Genomic DNA, 19,419 nt, shown 5'->3' with positions numbered 1-19,419 from the left:
GCAGATTTCTAAATGCTAAGTTCTATAGATACTTTTCTAACATTGTTAGCTTCCCACAGTACTGGATGATGTGGCTGAGATTCTCAGTGGTCTCCTTTAGATGTAAGCTTAGTAAAAACCTATGAACCTATGAACAAAGCATTCTACAGATGCAACTCAATAGATAAAATTCTACAAATATATAACTCAGCAGATTAAAACTGTAAGTACAGAATTCTACAAATATTCTAAAGTCAGAATTCTATACATAGAATTTTACTAAATTTTAAACACATAATTCTACATGCAGAATTCTAAATTCTAAGTTCTATAGATACTTTTCTAACATTGCTAACTTCCCACAGTACTGGATGATGTGGCTGAGATTCTCAGTGGTCTCCTTTAGATGTAAGCTTAGTAAAAACCTATGAACCTATGAACAAAGCATTCTACAGATGCAACTCAATAGACACATTTATACAGCTATAACTCAGCAGATTAAAACTGCAAATACAGAATTCTACAACTATTCTAAAGTCAGAATTCTATACATAGAATTTTACTAAATAAACTCCATATACAGAATTATAAACAAGATTTTTAAATAAAGAACTCCAAATATTGACTTCAGCAGCACACATTCTCTAGATGGTAACACAGACACATAATTCCACAGGTAGAATGCTAATTGCACAATTATATACATAAAATTCTAAGCACAATCATTCTTAGCTCATAATTATTTAAGATAAAATGTTATTGAATTCTAAAAATGAAACTCTACAGATATAATTCTTAACTACTGGCTTCTAGAGATAGAATTCTGCAGGTAGAATTCTAGGCAAAGAATGCTTAAAATATTTTTCTAAGAACATTACTTTGAGTATAAGTTGTATGCAAGATATTAAGAAAACAATATAATTTCTGAATACATCACCTTCAACAAGTTCAAGCAAGTATATATTCTGGGTGGGTGTTCTGCATTTATTTCCTAAATCCTTGAAGCCCATTGTCTGGAAGTCAGGGACTTGAGCTTTTTGTAGTTTGGTTAGGCTGTTTCTTGCACTATAACTCAAATATGAGTTCAGGCAAGCAGCTATGAGGAGGGACCGGGGGTAGGATTAGCGAGCAGGAGGGGGGGGGTTTATGGTTAAAGAGTAGGAAAAGAGTTCTAGGTTTAGAGGGAGTGTTTTGGAGTTTTACATTTGGAGAACAGGAAGGGAGTTTTAGGTTTAAGGAATAAGCTTGAGTTCAAGGTTTATGGAGTGGGAATGGAGTATCAGGATTAGGGAGCAATTGGAGAATTTAGGTTTGGGGGGGTGGAGATTTAGGGTTAGAATTAGGATTCCAAGTAGTTATGGGAGATCAGGTTAGTGGAAGTTCAAGCACTTGCCTATTCAAGCATTTGCACCAAGCACATATATCTCCAGCACATAGCATGTGAGCACTTGTAGTAGACCCATTCTGGGTATGTACAAACTTTTAATTAATAACAATAACAAATATCCCTATGACACATATTCTGGGGAATTATACATAGTTCATAAGTGTTATAAAGCTAATATACAGTTTGGAAATCAATGGATGAGTAGAGAAAAGCAAATTCAAACAAGTATCATTTAATACCCTGCTTATGATAAACTATGAAAAAAAAATCATTGTGCTTTTTTGGAGCTTATTATGAAAGAGTTAATACTAGGAGATAAAAAAAGAAATGGTCATAACCATTTGTTCTATAAAAGAAGAATCCTCTGTTAATTTTAATAAGATTGCTATTTCCCTCAGTGTAACATTGAAGAAGAAACCTTAATACAAGCAATGACTACATAATATTATTTATTAGGAATAAAATAAAGACATATGATGCATGTATTGAATGTTTTAATCTGATGTGTTATGGTGATTCAACCACAAATGTTGACCAATCAGTTCAAATAAACTGGGACTAGACTTGAACTACTCCCATACTGCTAACATCAGCCACTGACCTCAAGGGCTCAGCACTGTGCCTGAAAACCTTCAGACCCATAATCCAAATGCAATGTAGTTTTACTAGGCTATTACTTTTTTTTTACCCAAAAAACATTTTAACCCATTGTGCTGAGAGTTTTAGCACATTTATTGTTGCTTTTATTTATGCAACATATATCATTGTTATTCAGCGTACGATTTTGAATTTTATTTCACTCCCTTTTTTAGTTTTGATACTATTACCATAGATAACTATTATAATGTTGCCTGTTACGTATAAGCTATAAAAGAAAAATGATACTGAAGGTTATGCTTTCAGTTTGTGGTCTAAGGAGTATTTACTATAACATTTAATCCTATTTCCAGGATAAACTATATCCCTAAATGTGAACAAGTACCTTTTCATTCCTTATACTTCCTTACTCTCCCTTATTCACTTACTCCCTTACTGCTATCTAATTATCTTCACTGACTTTCTCTCTAAATATATCATAAGCCTGTTTTGCCTCACTTCATATTGTGTTTCCTATTTGTATTAGACTAAGTTACCTTTAGTTTCTCTGCAAACTGTCTATAATTTCTCTAAATGTTAAATGATTGTCATATACCCCTTATTGACTCTTAACCACAGTTTTTATATTATGTCTAATTTGTTATACTTATTTAAACTGCAGTTTATTTTGTTTTATTTTTTAAGATTGTATAATTATTGTTCTTAAAATGTTTTTCAATAATTTGGAGCTTTTCTCCCCAGGCCTCCACTGAAAATGGGCTTCTACACAGTCGGACTTTCACAGTAATCAAATGTCAATAAATAAATAAATATTTTGTCACTAAACATTTCACTGCTATTTTATGTATACTTCATCAAGAAATGTGGGATAAATACAGATAGCTGAATGTAAAAAGTGTAATATAAACAACATTTACACGGTATGTCATACACTTATGTCTGACAGTGTCATAAGACAACTGCAGAGTAACAAATTAAAAGCCATGAAACAAAGTGTTAGCAGTTAGTAGACTTTTTTTCACAGTAGCAAACTAGATTATTGAAGTGGTAGATATTATATCTGAATAAATATTATTTCATTCAAACAGACAGAGTGGACTGAATTGCTTAACACAGGCTGAAATGGTAAAAATATACATGCATAATGTAACGGGACAGAGTTATTCAATGCAATCCAACTCACAAGTTAAAAGCTATTTAAAAGAACAGAACAAAGGGCACAAACTATAGATGCCACTTCTGTCAAACAATAGAAAACACCTGACAAGCTTAGAATGCTTCATTTCAAAACTGGTTCAAGGTTATTTTTAGAAAATTACACAGACACTAACCAATATGGAACTGTGATTTATTGAATCCTGTTAATCCTATTAATTTTCCAGAATGCCTCATTAATCATACAGAGATGTTAGTAACCACTATTACCTGAGGAGTCTACATTCAGAAAGGAGTGTCTGCCTGGAGGTTTTCTGGATCCGTCTACTACTGCATGTGAGAGCACAAGCTCTGGAGAGTCAAATGGAATGGAAAAGTGAATTGGATTGCTGAATCCACTGGGCCCAGTGGATCTGTTGAGGGTGTGAAGGGTGAGGCATACAGAGAAGGAGAAATGCTAGAGTATGTATTTCTTTTTAATATGCTTTCATTACAAGAGGGATTCCTGTTTTTCAGTAAATATCTGATGATTTACTTCCTGCCAGATATAAAAAATGCTAACATGGCAAAGTGTAGAAAGTTCTGTTCTTTTAATAAAGTTTTTTTATAGAATTCGGAATGCATGTCTAATATGGAAAGTTATAAACATAGAGTAAGGAGAGCTTAGCAGAACTGATGCTGTAATGTTCATTTTTAATTGATTAGTAGTTGTTCTAAGATTGATGCAATAACGTTGCTTTTAATGAGAATAGGTAAAAAGAATGTATGATTTTACTGTTTGAGGAGATAGGGCCTTGTTTCCTAGTCTCCCGCGTATGTGCCTTTCTTTGCAATAAAGGAGATTGTTATTCTTTGCTGAACTGTGTCATGTGAAAGTTATCATTAACAAGGAACCCTCATGTGAAGTCTTGTTTGTGGAGCCACAAAGGTAAATGATGCCATTAGGCATAGAGGATTGAAGCAGGATTCCACTCACATGCTGGGAGGACAAGATGAGAGACAGTTTGTCAGAGGTACATTTGCTTGTCTTCAGTCAAAAAAAGGCACAACAAATTATTGTATTGAGGGAACAGCCAAGGAAGGTTAAGACCTGAATAGGGAAATGGATGGAATTTAATAGGTTTACTCTTACACTGAGGGAGGAGAGCAGCTTGAGCAGAATCTACTTTTGATGTATAAGATACTCCTGTGCTGGAACAAAAAGGAGAAAATCATCCCGGTGTGGAAAATCCTGTTATCGTCATATTGTGAGAGGAACTGCTACTAAGTCATGCATTCAATGAAAGCCCTTGGAACACATGTGAAACTGAATGGAACAGTCTGAAATTGGTAAGAATGACTCCAGCCAGAAGTATAGAAACTTCACTGCCTCTTTGGAAAATTTGATGTGGAAATAGGCATCTTGGAGGTCTAAAGAGCATATGCAATCTACCTTTGAAAGGCATAACAGAACAGACTGTTTCATGGCCATATGAAAGGGATCGCTGTTTATAGGCCACTTATTTGTTGAAAATTTCTTAACTGGTTCACATAACTTCTCCAAATACAATGCTTATGTTAAAGTACTTTAGGGGCCATCCCTTGAAGCCATTTGACATTATAAAATATCTCTGTTCCACACTTTCATACCAACTATAAAACTTCTGAGTTGTTGTCTGCCATTTTTATGCTGAAAGTGAGTTATGTGTGTTTTTCTGTAAATTTGATTTCATGATGTCCCATCCGGAATGTAACTTTCTACTTAAGAACAACATTACTGGTGTAGTATTAGTGGTTATGTGCAAATGGTTACAGATGACAAGAAGAAAACAAGCTTTCTAGTCTCTGTTTTATGTACTTATTGTAGGGGCTGAGCATTTCTCTCAGATCGATGCTAAACTTCATATCCAGCTCTGTTGTGACTGGGTGATGAAATTGTACACATGAAGGGAAAAAAAGCTAAGAACCACTCATAAAAATTGCATCATGTATTTTCAGTATAGAAAACACTCAAATAAATTTCCAGGTGTTGAATACATAACAGTGAATGGATAACCCTGGTCCAGAACAGTTGTCTGTATGAAATCTTTATTGGTACAGATACATTTAGCCAGAAGCAAATAAACTTTTCACTTGTATCATTAAATGCATGCCAGTGCATATTATGCCTGAACATTCATCATTAGATTGATTGTCTTGTCTGCAACTGAAGATCAACATCACACAGCTCAGTTTTTTTTTTCATTCCAGAGTTCAAAACCAGCCTCTTCAGAGCCACTAGTCAGCTTGGACAGTTCTCTACCATTTGCATTTTTATTCTTCAAGTCATCTACCTCCTACTGCAGGTGGATGGTGTTGTTGAAGCATGTGAATGAAGTAGGTAGTTGGCCAGTACTGTACTGGTGCCCTGCAAGGTAGGACTGGGATCAATCAGCCCAATCACATGTATGACTAATATTAGACATTGGATTGTATGATCAATTGTCCCAACAATCTATATTGCTGCAAATAAGTTACACATCTGCCAATGACACTTCAAACATTTTTTTTCAATCAACCACATTTATATCATTATCTGTATGCACCTATTAGAAGATAAGTACATCTCCTTATGTACAAACACTAATATATATAAGCCATTTGCTAGTTCAAAGAACCATACCTGGCAAAGAATACTTGGACATTTGATAACATGCCATTTCTACGCTGGCCTGTTTCATCAAAAGTACTCAGCCTACTCAAAGGTTGACAGACCTTGGGGATGTTAATACTGAGAAAGGGTACAGGGGATAAAGCACTCTATATGGGGATTGTGGGAATTTATCCCCCACATAAACAGAAACCATTTTTATAACTGTTTTAAATATGTAATTTTGGTGAAATGAGACCAGTAAATTTGTACTTGATCAAATACACTATATAATACATTCTGAACCTCAAATGCCTGAAACATAGTTTCTTCTTGGTTTTGCAAATTTGACATTCCTTTCTTGTAAATTATACACCCACAGTGCACAGCTTCTTTAAATAATTCACTCTTGTCTCTCTTTATGTTAAGCCATATTTTTATCATTCCTAGGACCTTCTGCAAGTTAACTCGGTAGTGTTCATCATTACTCTCCTCCTGGAATCATTTCTTGATAGAATTCTCTATCATAAATACCTTGGAGCATATAGTAAATTACTAGCTGTCAAATGGCAGGTCAAGGCATTGTACAGGAAGCCAGCCTGTAATATTGAAATAATCCTTTAGTTCTATTACACGTTAAGAGTTTCTGGGAAGTCTACTTTATTACCATTTTTCTGCAGGTCTATGCCAAAGCAATGTCTGAAATTGCTTTAGAATGGGCTGATCAAAGGTGACTCATTTCAGACATTATCCTGGCTTACAAGACCAAAGTTAAAAGTTAAACAGTTCCCAAAAGTGGGTAAAAATTTTGTATATGACTATAAACAAATATATAAATACAAAAAAATGAAAGCCATTCATACCATATGAAAAGGACACTCATCAACGGTCAAATGTTAAAAAGTTTTCCTAGTACAGAATAACACAATTCTAAAGTACAAACAAAACTGTACATAGCATGGTTTATATACGCATATATATATATATATATATATATATATATATATATATATATATATATATATATATACAGGACTACCTACTTTTCTCAAGTAGCTGATATGTCAACCTCTAAAACGTTGACCACAAATGGTAGACAATGAACATTGACACATTACCATGCATGAGCCAAGAAATACCCTCAGTGCATACAACTTTAAAACATTGTTTTCAAACCTCCTGCACAACCTCGTGCTAATTATGTATACTGACTCCAAGATCGCACAATTCCCAGGGAAAGGGAATATTCCCCTAAACAGGGACTGTCAATCCCACACGTGTCAGCAATCTGCAGATTTTGATCAAATGCAGTTGCTAAAACAGATGTCAACAAAATGCAGAGCACCGAGTGACGTCTCTAGATGGTTCTTCATTTAACTCCTACTGACTTCTCTAGGCATCAAATATTCCTTGTTCACATTTGCATCAATAATTCCAAAACCATGCTATGTACAAGGTTTTGTAAGATTTCTTCTTAAAGCTTACACAATGGCAATCTCAACTGCATTAATATTTGACCGCTGCTGGTGCAGGTAAAGACATATTAACTGTTGTTTTTATAATATTAATTTATATAGCTATAATTTTCACATTTTTCTAAATATCTCAACAACAAAGTAACACAGACAGAACTCCTTAGCCTCATATGAAGGCTCACAGCTACATGAATAAAATACTGCTGACAGTAAGTGTGTAAGTTGAATAGTTGATGAGATATTGCAAGTTGTTTACAAAATATTACAAATGTAATAGTGTTCAATGTGGCCCATACATTTCCATTTAATACCTAGAACCTAAAGAATACTACCACTACAACAATAGCTTGTGCTGAAAGGTTTGCCATTTATACTTCTTTCATAACCCCTATAGTTCCAGAAATATGAACATTTGCTTGAAATGTGAAGACATAATTTGATTCTATCAAAAGGCATAGGCTCTGCCCACTGGAAGTTACAGTGCAAACTTCCTGAGCTCCATTGGAGTGAATGAGTTAAAGACTATATAATAAAGAAAGTGAACTCGGTGAAAGGCAAAACATTACAAAAACTTTTGATAAACCATAGGAAGAATAAGTTTGAACCATGGCAGCCATGGATAGGAAGATGCTCAAGAAGTTTATCAACTTCTTTTAAAGAGATTGTCTGAGTTGGAAGGTGAGGAAGGTGAGGAAAGCGTCAGAGGGTGAGGGAAGAGTGGAGATGTAAGAATCTGAGATGGATAAAGAAGTAATGAATTCAGTTTAAAGTCTTCTTCAGAAATAGTAATGTAATTTAGAGGGTTTTGCACCTATGAAGGATATTATTTATTTCTGACCAGAGCACCAATAAATGAAAGAGTAAATGGACTTGTTTTCCATGTATAAGCTAATACACTAATTTCTGAGAAACATAAGTGAATTTAGAAGAAGGTGAAAGATGTCATTGAACATAATTTGCATTTTTGTAGTGAAGGATGGGGAGAAGTGCTGACTTTGTAGGGTACTCACTCAGTTAGAATGGAACATGCAATATCAGGGTGTTTTGAAAGGAAGTATTAAAACTTGCCAACTTTAAGCAGAAAGGCATATACTCGTGTCAGTTCTACAGACAATGCAGTCATACCTGTTGTGGCCCTTTAGTGTGTATAGCACATTTAGTGAGATCTACTTGTATCAAAATACATTACAATTATAATTCTGAAGTAGTTTAATTTGCTCCATACTCCTGCTGTCATGACAGTTTTTGTGTAAAAAAAGACAGCTTGCATGCTTTCACAGCATATCTATAAACATATGTATGATATTAAAAATAAGGTTGTTAAGAATGCCTTGTATGGGTGATTCTTTCATTTTTTGAGAGGTGTACTCATTTGTGGTGGACCACCTCAAATTAATTCCAAGATGGTGTGGATTTAGACTCCTGTTAAAGAGGGAAGAGTATGAATAACAGGTCAAATCCGCTGCTGGTATTTGCCCTGGCCTGAACAACCTTATTAGTATCCAAAGTGTTTTGAAACTTGCCACTCTGGTAACAAGGATAAAGCCCTGACTACAACTCAGGCAACCTGAAATTCATTATCAGCTCAGCAACTAATGGAGCAGGAGGGAGGGATGGAGATGTGCCCATCCTGAGAAGAGAGAGGCTGATAGGTGGGCACACCCCATGTTGTCCCTAGCAAAAGCTGGGCTCACACAAGGAGGGTGGGTCTATAGGGGGGTAAGTTGAGAACATGGCTGAGCTTCCACAGAGACAGGGGCAAGACATAGCACATTTCCATTGCAGAACTGGTCCCTACAGCCAGGAAGAGAGGGGGGAAACATGGGTAGGTCTAATGTAAAAACCAGCCTGCAGACATTGGACAGTGCACCCCAGGATATACTTCAGACCTGCATCAGACTCATTAACTTTTGGACATAGACCCAACAATGGACATGGGACACTGGTGATGACTTACCAGTATGAAGCAGGGGAGAAAAGCATCCACAAAAAACATTTTGTTTTTAAACTTAAATCTGTAAAGTAGACACTGCTATGCCATTATGTTTCATAGTTTTTATGGCCTTCTTAAATTTAACTCAGTTTTATATATTGCTTACAGTATGCATAATTATGTTGATTCAAATAGCTCAAGTGGTAGACTATTAGACCCTCAATCTGAGAATCCAGGGCAGATGTCAAACTGTACCTGTTCTAGAAGCACATCCATATCTTCAGGCTCAATTTACCCTTCACATGATGTATTTGTTTTTGGAGATACATTCCTATCTTCAGGCTTGATTTATCCCTTCACATGATTTTATGAATCTCCCCATCGCACAGTTAAGTATGCAGGAAGCCAGACTATATAACTAATATCCTGGTGGGACCAACAGTTTTAAGAGGACACAGATCTTAGATCTCCCTGTGATGCCCCACCACTGGACCAGTAATCAAGGAGCCTCAATCCTTACCACTAGCACCAGTGGGGGCCATACATTGGGAGGATGACAGGTACACACAGTATTTACAGATGCAGCTCACTGTATCAAGTGCAATTTCCCTTAAGAGCACACAGAGACCACAGTCAGTCCGGCACTGGTTTCTCCCTCTTTTTCCAGTTCCCCACTAAAACTCCCAACTGGCACAGCTATAGAGTTGAGATCTATGCTGAGTGGACAAACCAAGACCTCCAATAATCTCTCTGTCCAACCAGTGCTTTGTACCCCTGCCAAAGTAGCTGACACACACACTCTAGGAGATTTGTTTTACACACACACACCTAGGAAGGCTGACACAGGTTTGTCCCCTTCTACTCAGACTATAAAATGGTTATTACTGCCACCAGCTACCTCTTTATCAACTACTTTAAGGTCCTTAACAAAGGGTGCCCAATCTTACTGTGTAATGTTACTATCAACACAAATGGTAGTTTAACCAAGAGCAAGGCTGTTAACTGTAGCCTACACAGTGTCACCAAATAAATATGCAAGTGCTCTCAGAACATAAATATGTTTCTCCACAGATCAGCCACAATGAAAAGTTTAAATATATTTCATAATAAATAATAAAAGAAGAAGAAAATACTTAGTATACACTTACAGTTACATCAGAGTTCAAAATCACATGAAATATTTAAAACAACATTGCAGGACAGTCTTGAATAAATAAAGAAAAACATCTAAGCAAAGCTTTGCTATATTCCTGACTGTATCTAAGAGAATTACTGTACCCTAATAACTTACTTCAGAGCAAGCAAAAGGCAGAAAGACAGATGTGATGAGTGGATCTTGATGTTGTCAGGTCAAAGACAAAATACAGAATACTGTCTCTCTCTCTCTCTCAGAGAGTTCTTAAATTAATATCTCAAATATTACTGCTGGGATAGCTTTCAGAATGACAACATTTCTTGTCATCTGACTCTATCCCAGGTAAAACCTTCACTGCTGAAAGCTAGCAGTATTTAGCATCCACTTGTGAAAATATATAGAACTCAGATCTTTTGGTCTTTTTGCAAATGGTGGAAGTCATAAAATTTAAAGACAAGACAGAAAAGTTCTCTAGTACAGACATTATGTCTCCTGCTGCACTGAAAATGAAAGATAACATCTTTTTTTATGGCCCAGCCATAAATTAATTTAATTTCAACTATTTTTTCTGAAGTTTTGTAAGTTAACCTCCTGTGTTCTAGTTTCTCCTGTTAATATATATACATTTAAACAGTTACAATACTGTATATACATTTCTGTTTTTATTTCCAGTAGGGTACACTGTGGATACATTTCAAACAGCACTTTGTAAAACACCTGTTCAGCACACGTCTGTACAAACCATGAAATACAGCTCTAATACATCTGTAGCACAAACATCTTATATGAATTATGTTGATATTCAAAATGACATATAATTATTTACAAAATTCCAGATAGCTGGGCTGGCAGTATCTCCTTTCATGGCACTCCCTTTTTCAGAAATAAACAAAAACGACTTTGTGAGCTAGACTTTGAATATGATTCATTAAAGTCTACAGATTTTACATTGTGTCTCTGATATTATTATTGAATTTTTTCATAGTTTATGTTATTGACAGCTATTTAATTTTGTATTTCTGAATAGTATCCTACAATTCAACTAAAATGAGAAGAATTATTTGTTATTCAGTGATCAGATTTTATAGTAAGTAGATGTCAAGATTGCTGATTGCATTTACTTATTTTTCAATAGCCTTTGTACATATTTTCAATATCTGCAGGTTGAGAGGTGTGGTCCAGGACTCACATGTTAGCACAGATTTAAGTCTAAGATGCTACTCTTCCTGCTAAAGTATTATATGCCAAACAGGGCTGATTCCTTCATGGCACTGAAGTTCAGACATAGTTCACTATGAAGAAGCCAGTAGGCCACAGAATATAAAGATATTCAATCTTACCTGTCAGAGTAGCTGAAGGTTTTAAGTCCCTTGTTTTTCATATTTAGAAATGTTTGTGGCCTTTCTAGTTGGGTAATGTGCTTTGTTTGCTATATGCCACATGGCATTAAATTCAATAATAGGTCTAATTAGAAAGGAACATAGTGGACTAATAGCATCTACAAATCTGAAAGAAACTCCTTTGGATATCAGCTGGGTCAGGCAAACGGCCTTCCTAACTATGGTGGAGAAATGGTGGTCAAATGAAAGTGGGTTATCCACATATGTGTACTGAGTTCTCTTGTAAAGGTGTCAGTCTATACAGTAGTACTGTTTATTGATAGGAAGTGGGAAGGCCTTGCTTTCCAGGGAGTACTATGCTGTAATTTTAGCATTCAGTTTTTAAACCATTTTATGAACACCAGACCTCCAAGATGGCAGCACACTGATCAATAGCTTCACTTTAGCTCTCCCAGAGTGAAAAAAGAAACTGATAAATAAGAGCTAGTAATTCTGCCAGCTCGAGTAAAATTCAGTTACTGGCTAGTAAGTATACTGCCTGGATGTCAGCAAAGAAGAAATTTAGAGAATCTGCAAGAAATTCAGCTAGAAAAGGTGAAAGAAAACTCTAACCAGGAAGAATCCTGTAACTGTTCAGCAAAAAGCAGTTCAAGTTTCAGCTTTGGCACAAAAATGGCTTAAAGTAATTTAGAGAAGAAAATAAATCAAATGTACTCAGAGGTGATTATAATAAAAGAAACATTGAAGGAGTATATCAATTCAAATAACAAAAGGTTGGAAAAACAGAAGAAGCTTGAACTATCTAGTCAGATGAACTGACAAAAAGAGGTTGAAATGAAGAAAAGGCTAGCTGAGTATGAGACTCCTCGAGAAGAGCTGTTTCAAATAATGGTAGAGTTAGGAGACAGCACACAGAGAAAACCTCAAATTTTCTGCTGCACCAGAAAAACTGGAAGGAACAGATTGTATTAATTTTATGAAAGCATAAATAAGTAACTGGACTGGTATTCCAGTGCAGGTTTTTTTATTAATTAAAAGAGCACATTGAGTATATGCTCCAAACCTGGCCATAAGAAAGCAACCAAGATATTTATTAATAAAGATGCAATCAGATGATCCTGACAAAACTTTAGCAGAAGGGAATAGTATTAAAATTGTAGACAGAAAACTGTGTGGAAAATATACACTGTACAAAAGGCAAAAGAGAAGAAAACTTATCCCAACAAACAGGGAGTGTTGAGACACAGGTGTGAGATTCAAGCTAGTGTATCCATCTATCCCAGAATATTTTTCTTGGAGGATCAAAGACATTTTTGATGCAGAGCAGGCTAAGGGGGTAATACAAAAGTTTACCCAACAAAATGTCAGCTATCAAACAGAAGGGGACTCTGCCTCTCATTCTTTGAACAATAAAGCTCATAGAAAGACTTTGCCAGTAAACCTTTTCCAATGTTCCAAAGAAAAGCTTGAGAGACAGAAAAAAAGCACAGGCATTGACTAGAAGAATGAACTGAGAGTACCTCGGACTTGAACCAGAATCTGATGTTGAGAGAGTGAGATGAACGGGAAGATGACCAGCAGCACTGAACGTATTGAGTAAATCTAAGATTATAAAGTAGATGCGTCCAACCTGCAGCCCGTGGGCCGCATGCGGCCCTCAGAGCTCTGCCATGCGGCCCTCTACCTCTAACTCCAACATTGATGTACGCATGCCCCAAAACACTTTTTTGTTGTGTTTTTCGCGTCCGTGGCCTGTAACTCTAACATCGGTGTGCGCATGCACCAAAGCATACTTCTAGTTTTGATTTTTTTGCGCCAAAGAAGGGTCTGTGTGTTTGCGCCATTATTTCGTGCCAAAGAATCAATGTGTGTCTGTTCTTGCTGAAGAGGGACTCATCTATGGATTTGCTGCCATTGCCTTTTAAAGAGACAGCACTTAACCTGTGTTAATAGGTAAGTATGGTGTGAGTGAGTGCATGCATGAAAGCAGAATGTTTGTGTGCATGAAAGTAGAAGTGTGTGTGTGTTTATGTGTGCATGACAGAGAGACAGAGAGAGACACATGCACAAAGAGGCTAACATACAAAAAAGTTAGCTCACAAATGCATCCTACATTAAAAGTACACTTTCATTAAATTGCAGCTTTTCTGACAGGGAGAGTGTTGTATTGAATATGAAATCATACCTCCCAACTGTATGGATTTTCGAAGAATGTCTGGATTTTTGCCTCATCTTCCAATTTGTGTCTTTTGCTTAGGAAATAAAAGTAGTCATCCAAGGTAATGCAGTCCCAGGGATTAAGGAGGAGACAGCAGCCTAGGGTTAATGGATCAGTAATGGATTGACTAATGTGGGACTGTAGCATATAAAGTTTGTTTTTTTTTTGACAAACAAAAAAATCACCCAGTACTGTCTTGGTGGGTTCTAAGCAGTGGTAGATTGGACAACAGTAAGCATATCTTTGGTGGATCATCAATACTGGCAAATTAAGTGGGCACAATGTCATTTTTTAAATGTTGGGGGTTTTAGTGTGTATGTGTGTGTTTGTGTTGGGAGTACTGCAATAGTAGATGATTATTAAAGACAGAGACTTACAAACTGTGGAGAATATGTTTCTTTGTTTCAAAACCTGATACTTGGGTACTAGGAATGTCAAAAATAGATTTTTTTAAGACATAGCTTCTTGCCATTTACAGTGGATGGATATTTACATTTAATGGACAATGTTAGCAGTATGAGTGTGGTCCTGTTGGGATCTGGAGGATGCTAAGTCTACCACTGCCAATGTCTTGTAAAGTGACCTGGAAATGGATATTGGGATGTTACTGAAAAAATACAGCAAGTGGGCCTTGAAATGTAGTTTAATTAAACAAAGTGCACTTGCAATTTACAGGCCATGATTTAATTTATTTCAGGTAGTCCAGATCCTGGTAGATTGTATACCATTAGACTTAATTAGGGAGAGGTGTCATTCTGTGGAAATAAGCAGACCTAGTTTTAGTGAAAGCTCTGTGGTTGTTTGCAGGTAGGAAGTTGCAGGATGTGGAGCCAATGTGTTTTATTATTGTTAATGGATTTGTCATTTCAAAGTATAGTTTTCTTTGTTGCAAAAGAAGGCAGGATTGAATGAGCCATATAATGTGTAACTGACAATAATGGGATAGAAACATTATACGTGATGTATAATGTTTGCAGCTGCACTTGTTTCAATGGTGTCTGTGATGCATAACTATTTTTGAGCCTGTGTCCCAAGTGTATTTGTCCAGAATTCTTGCTCTAACGTTGAGAGGTATGGTTCCATGCTAAATCAGAAGGTTGTATTTACCTTGGAAGACTTTTCAACATAATTATGAGAAACAGAGCGTTTTTAATATCTCCACTTATTTTCAATATAAACTTGCATGTAACCTTGCAAATAACTTTCTTATTACACTACTTTAATTCTTTTGGAATTGACAGGCATGTTTCATTGGTTCAGACGTAAGCATAGTGTGCTGTGACTGATTTCTTGCAGCAGTCTGTGGCTTACTTATCACAATAACTTTTCTGTGTTTCTGGGTGTGTGATCAATTTAACAGTTTTAAAGATGTTTTCCAAAATTAAATAAATACATAATAAATAAAAAAAAGTAATCCTTTCTTCACTTTGAGCTATTGACAAAGTGTGGGAATTTGTTTTTTTCAAAAGCGATGGTCAGCATTACAGCTTAGTAAACAGTCAGTCTGTGAATAACTTCTGCACAAATTAAAATGTCTGAATGTCAAATGGCTTTAGATTGGAGGGAAGCTATATGTTTACTCCAGTATGTAATATGATCTTAGAGAGTTTATAGATTTCTTATTGATTTAATTTTTGCTGAGCAGTTATTTGTTGATTTATTGATGGTCCTTTAGGTGGTGGGAAATTGCATGGAGGAATCCATTTCTATTATGATTTTTTTTCATATATTTTGACTTCCAGACAATTTCAATCAGTGAGACTGTGTTATGTGATTACTGAGGTTGCTTATTTTACAAGTAGGGGCTCCTTTTGTGTGTGTGTCTGTGTGTGTGTGTGTGTGTGTGTGTGTGTGTGTGTGTGTGTGTGTGTGTGTGTGTGTGTGTGTGTGTGTATAAGAGAGAGATTTAATATGTATACTGAATATATTTTTGCAAATGGAATTCTTAGTTAAATAGGCCCCTCTTCTTAGACAGTATAGCCATCCAGCTGGGAAAGTTTAGTATGTGGATTTTCCTTCCGGTTTGATGAAGGCTATACTACTTACTTAAGGAGTGCATTCATGGCTATCCATCCAGTTGTAGTGTTGTTGAACTACATTGTTTGATAATGAGAGGAGCTTTTTACAGAAGTTGAAAGTTTTTGTGTCAAGAACCTGTCCATACAAAGAGGCTCGTTTATGTTGCAGTGAAGGCTGTGGTCTTTGTAGTGAGTGTTTTAAATATAACCAGTATTTCTGAGGTGGAGAAAGTCTCTTAAGGCAGGATCTTTCTTAGCCTGGAAAGCAAGCCAGTGATGAAATTTATAGTGGCCAATGAGAGACTGAGGAAAGCAAGAAGCTTTTTAGTCTGTTTGGATAACTAAGTGAACTCAGTCCTTTGACCTTTTTTGGTCAGAAATGGTTGTAGTCTTCTTTTGGCATGGTGTTTTGCTGAGGCACGTGCCAAAAGGGGTGTTGCACTCAATAATTGCTCTTGTAAAGGAAGAATACAGGGATGTTATGACCTCCTTGTCCCTGGATGAGATACCATTACTAATGAGGTGGGCCATGTAAAAAGCTTTCCATACAACGGAGAAAACGTGGTGGTCAAAAGTCAGGTTTCTATCAACTTGGGTGCCCAAGCACCTCACGACTGATTGCGTGCTTACAACATTGTTATTAATGTGATAATTTGTGGGGACATCACTCTCCTCAAAGGGGATGATTGTGCATTTTTTGGCAATTAGCTTGAGGCCATGTTTCTGGCACCAGTCATTTGTTTGGGTGAGACCCTCTTGTAGCTTATTCAGAATTGTTTTATTAAGTCAGTAATGTGAATTATTTACTTTATTGCAAATTTGTTGGCTTATTTTTGTGGATTATAGTATTGTAGGACTGCTAATGTTGACACTGTATGTAGATGGACTGCTGGAGTGGTTTTCCCAGTGAGAAATGCGAGTGCTGTAGTGAATATCTGTTTGTTAAAAAAATCTATATATTAACTAAGATGTTAGAGTTAACTGTTAGATTAGAGAATTAAAATCAGAATAAGAATTAGAATTTTAAGGCAAATATTAGGCATTTATTAAATTTATTAATTGTTCAAATGCACCTACAGTACAGCCAGGAGGTCGACTTTGGTCTCCTGTGGCAGCGAAAGAGTTAACTATATGATATATTTTATATGCGGCCCCAAGACAATTTCTGTTCACTCAATGTGGCCCCAGCAAGCCAAAAGGTTGGACACCTCTGTTATAAAGCATCAATCACATTTGTGAAATATGGCTTTGCAAGAAAATGTGGCTGAGAAATACTGGACTTCTGTTGACTTTTTTAAACTTGAGGGATGACTGTAAAGCATATACTTTACTTTATGTCATTAATGTTTAGAAGGACACTAAACGTGAAAAAGAAATTGTAAGTAAAACCATTTTTGTTCTAAATAGTATTTATATAAAACATTTTGTGATATAAACTGAATGTTAAATAGTAAAGTAGTTTTGTGCACTATGTAGCCATAAGTATTTTAAATGTGGGGGTGGGGAGGGTCTTTTCAATGACTGTGAAGCAAAAAAATATATACACTAGCAGGATAAAGGTTGGTAAGACAAAAATAAGACTAAAATAAATGAAGAAATACCAAACCAACAGGCTAAAATCCAGAAAATTTAATAGGTGTATCCAAAAGAGTGGTAAGCGCTTTCACGGTGACTACACTGCTTCATCAGATGGAGCGGTGTGGTCACTGTGAAAGTACTTACCACTCTTTTGGATACATCTATTAAAGTTCCTGGATTTTAGCCTGATGGTTTGGTATTTCTTCATTTATTTTATTCTTTTCAATGATTGTTGTATGTGATAAAGCTATTAAAGTAGACATGTACCTTTCTTTCTTTTTTAGTTTTAAGAAATATAGGCTTTCCAATGTAAACAATGCAAAAAGAGGAGAAAGGCTGGACAAAGGCAAGTTTAAGTTAATATGCTGTAATCTCAGGTTGCTAACATGGGGTGGAGTGTAAATGTACTATGCATATATTATAAGCACAGCTGAAATATTGTCTCAATTTTTGTACAGGTGAATGTCTGGATTAATGCCATTGGCTTAATCTAAAAACAAGTGTTTTCTGTAAGCAAATAGGCTTGAACAATAAGACAAAATTATGAATGTCATGAAAAGTGTACATTTAAAGTTCCCTCCTTTAGATTTGTCCCTATTGAGTCATGTCTTGGACTATTTCACTACAGCTCCCATATATATTAACAATAAATTACTTCCTCTTACTGGAAGAAAGGTTAAGGGCTCCTACTGCTTCTGGATGCTTAAGAACCTGAAAGTCAACATAAAATCCAATGACATTTCCATGATTAATTGTAAATCTCTCAGTATTTTGCAGTGCAAAGAAAAATACAACTGTTTTCAGTCACATCACAAGCAGCAAGGGTAAAGACAAATATAATATATGTGGACAAATTAAAGCAACCAATAAATAAGCATGTTTTGGGAAGTGGGAAGAAACTGGAGCACCCAAGGAAAACAAGAAATCTACACAGCCGTAGAGACAACATGTAATGTTCACACTGTGCACTGGAGCTGTAATCCATAAAATAAATAAATAAATAAACAGCTCACATACCTCTCAACTACTTAGTATAAGAAATCTTGAAAAAGCCTAAAAATAATGGGGGGGGGGCAAAGGTCCAAAAATAGGGACAGATTTTAAATATTGCTCATAACTTTGAATAACAGGACTTGTCTTAGCATGCATTTTTCAGAAGAATATGGAGTCTGAAACTCAAATGTGTGCTATTATCTAGTGGCTTCAGTCCTCAGACCATCTCAGTGATTTGCCAGAAAACCACAGATTTTATGAGAAACAGACCAAAAATATGAGAAAAAAATCAAGACGTTCTATGAAAATCTGGACAGTTGAGAGATATTGCAGCTCATATTATCAGATTACAGAGTAATAAAGATAATTTTAAATTAACTGCAACAAGTTTTTCAATTTAAATGTATATTTTGACATGTCAAATATAAAGTGCATTTACAGACAGGAAAGATACAGCAAATTAATATTTCTAAACTAACATGAAAACGTATTTTGATAAAAACTCCTGTATTTATGAAAGCAAAAGATAAGTTTATTATCATGCATGGTTTTGTACAGCATTGTATTAATCCTAATTAAGTCTATTTTTTCTTTTAATTTTTTATATTGTAAATATGATTGCCTTGATTGTTAAGCATCCTGCATTTGTTTATCTAATTCACTAAGTATTATGTACTTTTTTTAATCCTTTGTTGACCACATCAGTCCCATTAGGCTTGCAACCTCTTTTCAGGGGAGACAAATGTGGTATTTACACTATTAATGGAAGTTTGGCCATGGCATTGGAGAACTTCCCCTACTCTTTTTGATAAGTGCCATGGCATCTTTTACATTCACCTAAGCTGCCACCAACTCAGGCTGATGGGATGTTGGTTTAACATTTCATCTGAAGGACAATACACTCAGGAATATAGTATTCCCCTTATGCTGTACTGTAATGTCAGCAATTCATCTATCTGGTGTGGTAATAAAACCTACAGCCTTCTGCACCAAAGGTGAGTAT

At 35.8% G+C, this 19,419-nt stretch overlaps 1 protein-coding gene across 1 annotated transcript in view; it reads right to left on the bottom strand.

Moving 5' to 3' along the window:
- Positions 1-19,419, bottom strand: part of LOC122803937 (extracellular calcium-sensing receptor-like) — a 319,734-nt gene that overhangs the window by 180,916 nt on the left and 119,399 nt on the right. The gene's annotated exons all lie outside the window — the stretch shown is intronic.

This window comes from Protopterus annectens, chromosome 6.part0 (assembly GCF_019279795.1).
Source record: "Protopterus annectens isolate FY-2018-M chromosome 6.part0, PAN1.0, whole genome shotgun sequence".
In the NCBI taxonomy this organism is placed as follows: domain Eukaryota; kingdom Metazoa; phylum Chordata; order Ceratodontiformes; family Protopteridae; genus Protopterus; species Protopterus annectens.
The sequence above is the reverse complement of the archived record's forward strand: the minus strand, read 5'-3'. Positions and strand labels throughout refer to the sequence as shown.